This window comes from Lemur catta, chromosome 1 (assembly GCF_020740605.2).
Source record: "Lemur catta isolate mLemCat1 chromosome 1, mLemCat1.pri, whole genome shotgun sequence".
NCBI lineage: Eukaryota > Metazoa > Chordata > Mammalia > Primates > Lemuridae > Lemur > Lemur catta.
This window is the reverse complement of record NC_059128.1, coordinates 245,207,835-245,217,706: the sequence shown is the minus strand read 5'-3', so window position 1 is coordinate 245,217,706 and position 9,872 is coordinate 245,207,835. Positions and strand designations below refer to the sequence as shown.

The 9,872-nt window shown below is 33.8% G+C and overlaps 1 pseudogene; it reads right to left on the bottom strand.

Annotated features, from left to right (window-relative positions):
* Window positions 1–1,267: 1,267 nt before the first annotated feature.
* On the bottom strand, window positions 1,268–9,654 carry LOC123649271 (annotated as a pseudogene).
* Between the last annotated feature and the right edge of the window lie 218 nt (window positions 9,655–9,872).

The window sequence follows — 9,872 nt, the reverse complement described above, 5'->3', positions numbered from 1 at the left end:
TATATCGTTATAGGAAAACCAACTCAATTTTAAGAACTTCACTTCCCTGAGGAGTAAATTACAGATTCCTTAAATTGACAAATGAGTACTTTCACAGTCTGAATCCAGTCTATTTTTCACTGGTGCACATTCAGATTCAGGCAATAAAAATTCTCATTATCATATTGTCAAATCTATGATTTAGTAAAGACTTTTTGATCTTTATAGAGTAGTAGTCACACAGAACATTGTTTACCCTATGGACTCTTAAGTTTCCCTACATTTCTGGAAGTCCAAGAAATGTAGTCATTAGAACATGCAACACAGTGAGATCACAAACCTTATTTAGGTAGCAGTGTTTGGAAACAGTTCTAGATTCACCTGACCTGTACTGGGATGAGAAATCTACTCTTTAATCATATACTCCTATTGCTTTTGTTTTGGTTTGTTTTGTGCTTTTCTCCTGCATTCACTAAGAAAACACTATTCCAAGTACGGTTGCACAAGACTGAGTGTTTGGGCACTAAACTTAAGAGAATTTTCAACAGGTGTTCACTTTTATTCTAGAAAACTACCTAAAACAACATTTGAAAGAAACTTTGATTAGGAATTACAAAGGATATGTAAGGTGTTAGGTTACTTCTCACTATTAAGATATTTTATAGTTTATTCTTAATTTACTTATAAAATAATGTTTAATAAAGGATAAGTCACTTGCAATATTCATTGTTATGCATTTTAAATACCCCATTACTAAGAAACTGTCAATTGGTCAGAACATCTCTCATCTCCTGGTGTAATCTGGACATCACTGCTTTTCTTTCTTCAGGGTGTGATGATCCCATTCTCCTATAGGATTTTCTTTTTTGTGTTACCATTCTGCCTGTCACAACTGGAGATAATTTGACTTTTTCCCATTTCACTCCCAATTTTGTTGGTAATGTAGCTTTCAATAAAGTCAATGTAAGTGAATAAATTTATAAGCAAAATAAAATGACTGATTCTCTGATGTATAAAAATATACTGGATTTTTCAGTAAAATGTACACTTAATGGCTTCTCACTATTTATTCGTATATTCTTTAAGAAGGTTTTTGTTGTTCAAAGCTTTGTCGATATTCTTTTTTTGGGGGGGGAGTACCAAATTTCTTTATTTAAAGGAATGATACAAATGAAAGAACTTAAGTGGATGTTTTGGTATAACTTATAGAAAAGGTAAAGGAAACCGTGACGTTCATGTACTGCCTGGGTGATTATGGAAGTCAACCCATGGCTATGGGGAAGTTAGCCTAAGGCTTATTATCACTGTCTCCCAGGGTGTGCTTGTCAAAGAGATACTCTGCCAAGTCAGATTCGGGGGCTCCCATCTTGTGCAGGTTGGTTACGTGGCTGCCCAACTCTTTGATGGCTTTCACCTACTCATTCAGGTAATGGGTCTCAATGAAGTCACACCAGTGGGGGTCATTTTTGTCAGTGGCCAGTTTGTGCAGTTCTAGTAGTGACTGACTCACACTTTTTTCCAAGTGTAAGGCACAATCCATTGCATACAGCCCGCTCTCCCAATCATCATGGTCTGGTTTTGGCCACCTCGTTGGTTCTGCAGCTTCATCAGTTTCTCAGCATGTTCCCTCTCCTCATGAGATTGGTGAAGACAGTATTTGGCAAAATTCTTCAAAGCCACATCATTGCGGTCAAACTAATAAGACATGGACAGATAGACGTAGGAGGCGTAGAGCTCCAGATTGATCTGGAGGTTGATGGTGGCCTCTGAGTCCTGGCACCTGCGAGAAGAACGCGGTCACCATGGTGGTGGCTGCGGGGCACTGGACGGAGGCGGAGTCCTTGGGGCAGTCCCAAGGCATGGTGAGGAGGTGGCGGCAGGGTAGGGGTTGAGCGCTGGGTTCAGTCCTACACTGTTGAAGCAGGAACCCGCGGCAACTGTTGGCGAAGAACGTCTCCTTTGTCAATATTCTTTTAGCCTTAATTTAAAAATCTGTTAGGTGGGACTGCAACCTAGTACAACTTCTGTGGAAAGTAATATGGAGATAACTCAAAGAGCTACAAGTGGAACTGCCATTTGTTCCAGCAATCCTGTTACTGGGCATCTACCCAAAGGAACAAAAGACATTCTGTAAAAAAGACATCTGCACTAGAATGTTTATAGCAGCACAATTCACAATTGCAAAGATGTGGAAACAACCTAAGTGCCCATCAATACATGAGTGGATTAATAACATATGGTATATGTGTACCATGGAGTTCTCCTCAGCCATAAAAAACAATGGTGATCTACTACTCTTTTTTTATCTTGAGTAGAGCTGGAGCCCATTCTACTAACTGATGTATCACAAGAATGGAAAAACAAGCACCACATGTACTCACCATCAAATTGGTATTAACTGATCAACACTTATGTGCACATACATAGTAGTAACATTCATTGGGTGTTGGGCAGCTGGGAGGGGGGATGGGGGGATCAGTATATTCACATCTTATGGGTGTGGTACACATTATCTGGAGGATGGACACCCTTGTAGCTCTGACTGGGGTGGGGCAAAGGCAATATATGTAACCTAAACATTTGTACCCCCATAATATGCTGAAATAAAAAAAAGAAACATTCAAAAAAAAAACCCCACAAATGAAACCTGTTACACATTTGCTTTTAATATCCTTGTTAGGTATTTAAACTTGAGGGTTAAAAAGCCTTTAAAAATAGCCAAAATTCTTTGATGCAAGGATAGTGTTACTCTGGGAGACTCAGTTTACCACTAATTCAGTTGGCCAGTGGTTTATGCATGCTATTATCCAGTATACGATATTAGTTTCCTAGGACTGTTAGGAAACAGTAACAAAGTACTAGAAATGCTATGGCTTCAAACAACAAAAATTAATTCTTTCAGAGTTCTGGAGACTAGGATCTGAATTCAAAGGCTCCACAGGGCCATAATGCTTCTGAAGGATCTAGGGGAGAATTCTTCCTGGCCTCTTCCATCTTCTGGTAGCTCTAGAGGCATTCCTTGTCTTGTGGCAATATAACTCCAATCTGAGTTCTGTGTCTGTGTCTCAAATCTCTCTGCCTTTTATAATAAAAACATTAATCATTGGATTAGGATAATGAATCCCAAATCCATGATGATTTAATCTGGAGATCTTTAATTAATTACATCTGCAAAGACTTTTTTTCCAAATGAGGTCACTTTAACATATTCCAGGAATTAAGACTTTAGCATGTGTCTTTGGGGTTCACTATTCAACCCCCTATCCACTCCTCAGACCAAAACTCTTGTGAAGGTCATTACTATGAAGGGCTACTGAAATATTTTCAATAAATATTATTTTATTGATTTAAATAAGTAACTCCTGAGGAACTACTTTATGTTCTCTCTCTCTGTTTCTGTCTCCACACACACAAACACACACACGCAAACACGTGCCACATGCACACACACATCATTCTGGTATATTATTTTAAGAAACAAAATTAATTGCATTGATTTAGTTTCATTTCACATATCTCAGTAACTTTTTTTTCTCACCTGATTGATTATCATGGGAATAACAATCTATCAAAATATGCAAGTTGAAAAAAAGACCAGAGAGAAAACCATATGGCCATAACAGACAATAACAGAAATGCCTGCAATTTTAAAGTGATTTATAATTCATTGCGTATTTTCTTTTATGTTGACATCAACTCTAAAAGAGGAAAATCAGGTATTTATAGGTCTTTTTCATAGGTGAGGAATTTTAAGTTCATAAAATTATGGTTTAGGCAAGATCGAATGACTAGTAGGGCAGAGGATGCAAAGAGGACCATGCTTTTGACTTCAAGCTCTGATCTCTTTACTAGCAAACAGAATTTTGAAGTCACTTCATATTCAGAATCTTGCTTGCCCTACTTCCTCCGTCACCCTACCCTGAACTCTGTATTGGGTCGTCAATCCATTGTTACCTTGTAGACTGTACATTTTTTTTTTTTTTTTAGAAAATCTATATCCCTCTTCCCATATATCTTTATATGGCATGCTGTGCCTGAGCATATGGAAGAGGTGTAGAGATGTGTTGTCTCGGTTTGGATTTTTCCTCTTTAAAAACTGCAGTCTCTCCAGCACAAACACTACTGTGAGATATTTCAAGCTTCATCCTAAAAGGAGCAGGTGGTTCTAACCGATGAAAAGAGGAAGTGTTGGTGAAAAAAGTAGTTTCTCAAAAAATAATACCACTGATATATGTTCCCATGGTAATCTTTTTCTTTTAAATTCTTTCTCAAATACAAGTATTTTTCTTAGTATCCAACATAAATGTTTCCTTATAGCTCTTTTTAAAGTTATTTGGATGGAATACAAATATATATATCACATATATCACTTTATTTCACATTTTGTAGGAGGTTTAGTGATGTTGATGTAGAAAGCTATTCTCTGTTTGTTGTGAGAATTTTCAACTGAAAGAACTCAGTTTAAATGCAATTAAAATAAGATATACCTATTTGCAGATTTATACTGTTTGAGAAGTTAGATTTTTACTTTGACATTCAGTTACTTAAATAAAAATAGCATATGCAGTTTTTAGAGAGAGAGAGACATACACTTGGAGAGAGATAGAGACCGCAAACTGATCTATCTCCTTGTCTTGTTATTTCAAGGAATATTTCTGTTATTTCTAATTTTCAGAAATACCACAATGTGTGTAATATTGTATTTTATCCACAATGTTTTGGATTAAATTAAACAAATGGAAATAAAGTCTCACAATTTTAATAAAAGCATATTTTAATTAAAAAGTCCTAAGAGACAGCATTCCTTACTCAATTAAAATGCAAAAAAATTTTAAGTTGTATCCCTAATTAAAAGTCTATTTCATTTAATTAGACCTGAGTATTTTTACTGAAGAGAAATGATATTTATCAGGAGATATTTATATTACAAATTAAACCTGTGTCTCATAGATCACATTTAAATTTCAATATATTTTAACTTACTACACTATGTGTTATATTACTTTGTATAATGGAGTATGATAGCTATTTGGTAAACTAGATTACAAAACTAAATCAAGAAAAGATACCTAGATATGAAGAGTGTCAGGATATGCTACTATATTGAATTAAATATTTATAAATTATGTACTAATCTAAAACCAACATCAATTAAATCAGTAAATGTAAGTAATACTTTTTCTCTGACCAGTAAATCTGCTATTGAAGTTTTTAATGGAAATTATTTAAAAATAATGTAAAGAATCTTAACCAGCATGCATAGCATAGCATGGCTTTTGCAACATAATATATGGCAGATATTCAGTTAATAAGATGGATACTATTCATATAATTTGAAAAAATTCTTTATGCAACAAGCATCCATAATGGAATATAGCAAAGACCAGTAATGAACTGTATGACTTTATATAATTGAGCTCAGCCATAATATATTTTTCCCAACAGAGAGTGAAATGGAGGCAAAGACAGAATCATAGTCTAGGTTTCCTCTAAAAGAAGTAAAAAACTTTACAGAGTAGTAGCTGTATAACAAATATGTAAATATAAAAAATAATTGTTAATTTTACATATGAAAAAGCATACACTGTTAAATTATGTTCAAAAATTATTCTTATCACTTTTTAAACCTCACATAAATGTAAATGTTGTAAATAAGTTTTTGGTTGAGTCCTAAATTGAAATAAAACTAAACCAATGATCTAGAATTGAATCTGAATTTTCGCACATTATTTTTAGATAAAAACACTCCCCAATACTTCCTTTGTACTGTCTTATATCATCTTTCAGAATAGATTGAAAACCAAACCAATCTGTATGATCTTTACAGGAGTCATATTTTAAATCAAGGACACAGAAGTGTTAAAAGTAAAAGCATAGAAAAAGATATTTCTTAAAAAACACTGAATAAGAAATACAAGACAAAATCAAGGCATAAAAAGTAAGGAATAAAAATGACACTATGAAATAATAAAACAATCAATTAAATAGAATCATATAAAAATTCTAAAATTGTAGGGACCTATAGAAACCTTTGTGTTTTATAAACTAGAAGTTGATAATCAACTCACAATTCAAAAATAGAACATAAAATGCAACTCTTAAGATGTTTTCAAGATTGAAGCTACATGTTTATGTTCTCTAACTATGGCATTAAATTATAGCACAACAATAATAAAAAAGATAACTAGAAAATTCCCAAATCCTTGAAAAGTATTTAGCACCATCCTGCATAACACATAGGTCAAAAATAAATTATAATACATTATATAATTTTTTATAATCTGGATGATAATGAAAATATAGTTTATTGAAACTTATGGAATATAGGCAAAACAGCTTGGAAGTAAATTTGATATATACTCAAATTAAATTCTTACAAAAGACAATCTTTTCAATACATGGTACTTAGAATACTGGTATCCATATGCAGAAGAATGGAACTAGATCCCTGTCTCTCATTACATACAAAAATAAAATCAAACTATATTAAAAATTTAAATGTAAGACCTGAAACTGAAATTACCAGAGGAAAACATTGGGGAAATGCTCTAAATATTGATCTGGGCAAAGATTTTTTTTGAGTAGAATGTCAAAAGCACAGGTAACTAAAGCAAAAATGGACAACTGGGATCACATCAAGCTAAACAGCTTCTGTACAGCAAAGGAAAAAAAATTAACAAAATGAAAAGACAACATACAGGATGCAAGAAAATATTTGCAAGCTATTCAACTGACAAAAGATTAATAAGCATAATATATAAGGAACTTGACTCAATAACAAAAAAATCCAATTAAAAATGGGCAAAATGTATGAATAGATATTTCTTAAAAGAAGACATACTAATAGACAACAGGTAGATTAAAAAAAAGTGTGATATCACTGATCATCAGACAAATGCAAATAAAAACCACAATGAGATATCATCTCATCCCAGATAAATGGCTTTTATCAAAAAAAGGTAAAAATAATGGATGCTGGTGAGGATGTGGAGAAAGGGGAATGCTCATACTCTGTTGGTGGGAAAGTAAATTATTAATAGTACAGTCACTGTGGAAAATAATATGGAGGTTCTTCCAAAAACTAAAAATAGAACTACCATAGGACCCAGCAATCCCATTATTGCGTATGTATCCAAAAAAAAGGAAATCAGTATATAAAAGAGATAGCTGAATTCCCATGTTAATTGCAGCACTATTCACAATAGCCAAGATATAGAATTAAGATAAGAGTCCATCAGGTCCATGAATGGATAAACAATTGTGATACATATACACAATGGAATAATATTCAGCCATAAAAAAGAATGAAATCCTGTCATTTGCAACAATTTGTATGAAAATGGAAGACATTATATTAAGTAAAATAAACTAGGTGCAGAAAGACAAATATCACATGTTCTCACTCATATATGGGAGCTAAAAAATTGGATCATATGTATATAGAGGGTAGAATGATGGTTACAAGAGGCCAGGAAGGATCATGGGGAGTGGGAATAAAGAAGAGCTGTTTACTCACTGTGTTTGAGGCCCATGGACTTTTTAGTTTATAATTCTAACCCTGCAAGGCTACTGACAGTTTTCCTCACTTTTCTTTCAGAGGACAAATTTCCTCTGACTATTCAAAACTTAGTCTCCATACTAAATGAGAAAATATCTTCAGGAAAATCTCCGTCAGTCACCAACATGCCTCTGAACAGTTTAGCCTTCTCTGGAATTTTGGTTCATCTAGTTCTTATTACTTTCTGACACCTTTACAAGATGTTTTTTTGTGTGATTTTCCTGGCTTTTTCAGATTTTTCACAGGCCAGGATCATTAACTAGCCATGGTCTGCTATATCTTACGTGTAAATGAATGTTTCTTTTCTGTCATTTAAAAAAAAATATTTTCACTGGCTATAAAAAACTAAGCTGGCATTTATTACTTTTCATAATTTTAGTATTATCTTGTGATTGTCTCTTGGCTCCATCATTTCTTTTAATATATACCTTTTTCTTTTTATCTGCATTTAGGATTGATTTATTGTTTGTTTTTGGTTTTTAGAAGTTTTGTTATGATATTATTTTCTCTGAATTTATATCACTTGGAGTTTGCAGAGAATTTGAATCTGTGAGATATTAGTTAATTTCTGATATCAATTTTTGAAAATTTTCAATCATTATTCAGATATAACTTGTGTCCAATCCTTTCCCCTCTGTTCTTGAGATTCCAGTTATCTTCTAGTTTCTGGTGACTGGCTGGCAATCCTTGCCTTGTAGATGCATCTTTATAATCTGTGCTTCCTCTTCACATAACATTCTCCCCGTATCTCTGTGTCTTCATGCAGCTGTCTTTCCTCTGTGTTTCTTTTCTCTTCATTTAAGGATAGCACCCATATTAGATCAACAGCCCACCCTACTCCACTCTGACCTCAGCTTAACCAATTACGTTTGCAATAATTTTGTTTGAAAATAAGATCACATTTTGAGGTACCAGAGGTTAGGGCTTCAACACTTCTTTTTAGGGGATCACAGTTCAATCTGAAACAAAGCATTTTATTTTACATATTTTCTCTTGACCTGTCTTTCAGTTTAGTGACTCTTTTTTCTGCCCTTTAAATCTTTTGTTAATTACAGTTCTGGAAGTTAACTTTGATTTTTTTTAGAGATTAGAAATTTTTGAAAAATATTCTATACATTTATTTTATTTCACTTTTTTCAATTTTTTATATAATTTTATTTAAATTTATGTCTACTAATTTCAGTATCTGGATTATATCTATTGTATCCTTTTCTCTTGGATTTTGGTTTACATGGTACTATGTCTTGTATGCTTAGAAATTTTTAAATGAACCCAGAATACCATAAAAATAGTTTTGGAGTCTCTTTTAAAATGAATTCTCTAGAAATAAAGCCCAAGACAGAGAGTTCTTGTCAAGAAAAATCTCATACAGAAAACAGTAAAATTAGATAGGGAAAGGAATAGCAGAGCAAAAATGTGGCTTTCAATAATGTCCAATCTTGTCTTGACCAGTGGAAAGTCTTAGGACTGTACATTGTACCACAGTGTTGTACCCACTTGAAGCAACAGGATTGCCTCTTGTACCCTTTTATAAGACAATCATTGGCTATGTTTTGACCATTTGGGAAAGGGAGCTAAGTTCCCAGAAAATGAATCTTCATTAGATTGAAAAGTGGGATTCCTGTTTACTACGTTAAATTTAATTACATTTGGCCTAAAGCTGTCTCCATACATAATGAACTGCAACATGGCATAGTATGTGAACAAACTGTAACCTTACTAAGAGTATATTCTTATATCACATAGCTGAATCTGCCTCCCCACTTTGCTGGCTGGAATTCTCTGAACCTCTGCTATTTCTGGATGCTGCCCAATTCATGAATCACTATTTGCTCAAGCAAATTCTGCTAAATCTGTCTAAAATTTTCTTTTTAAGAGTTTGGCACCAGAAGTGGGATATGAAGTAGACCTCCAGCAACCCCCAGGACTACTGTCCAAGTGAAGGTTTATTGTGCCCATTGCTTTCTTGTAGCCAACTTAGTATGTAAATAAACTGCAACTTAATTTAAGAGTGTATTCTTAGGAAAGCTCTCTCTTGGATTTGAGCTCCACAAACTTATGTTTTGAGCTTTATGAGTTTATTTGAGATTTTTTTTTATCTGAGCTGGGTTTGAAAGTCACAACAGAAACAGAACTGAGTACTGTAAGAGGGCTTCCGGTGTCTGACTGTGTCAGACAGAAACTGGACTAGGTTATGCAGGTAAGTAATTTTAGTAGAAGACAGGGAGTCATGGATTCATCTAGATCCAAGAAAACTAGAAATCCTTCATGTGGAACTCCAGGTAATTTTATGTATGAGGATTATGGATATGCAACCTGTGCTTTTCTAGGGAAA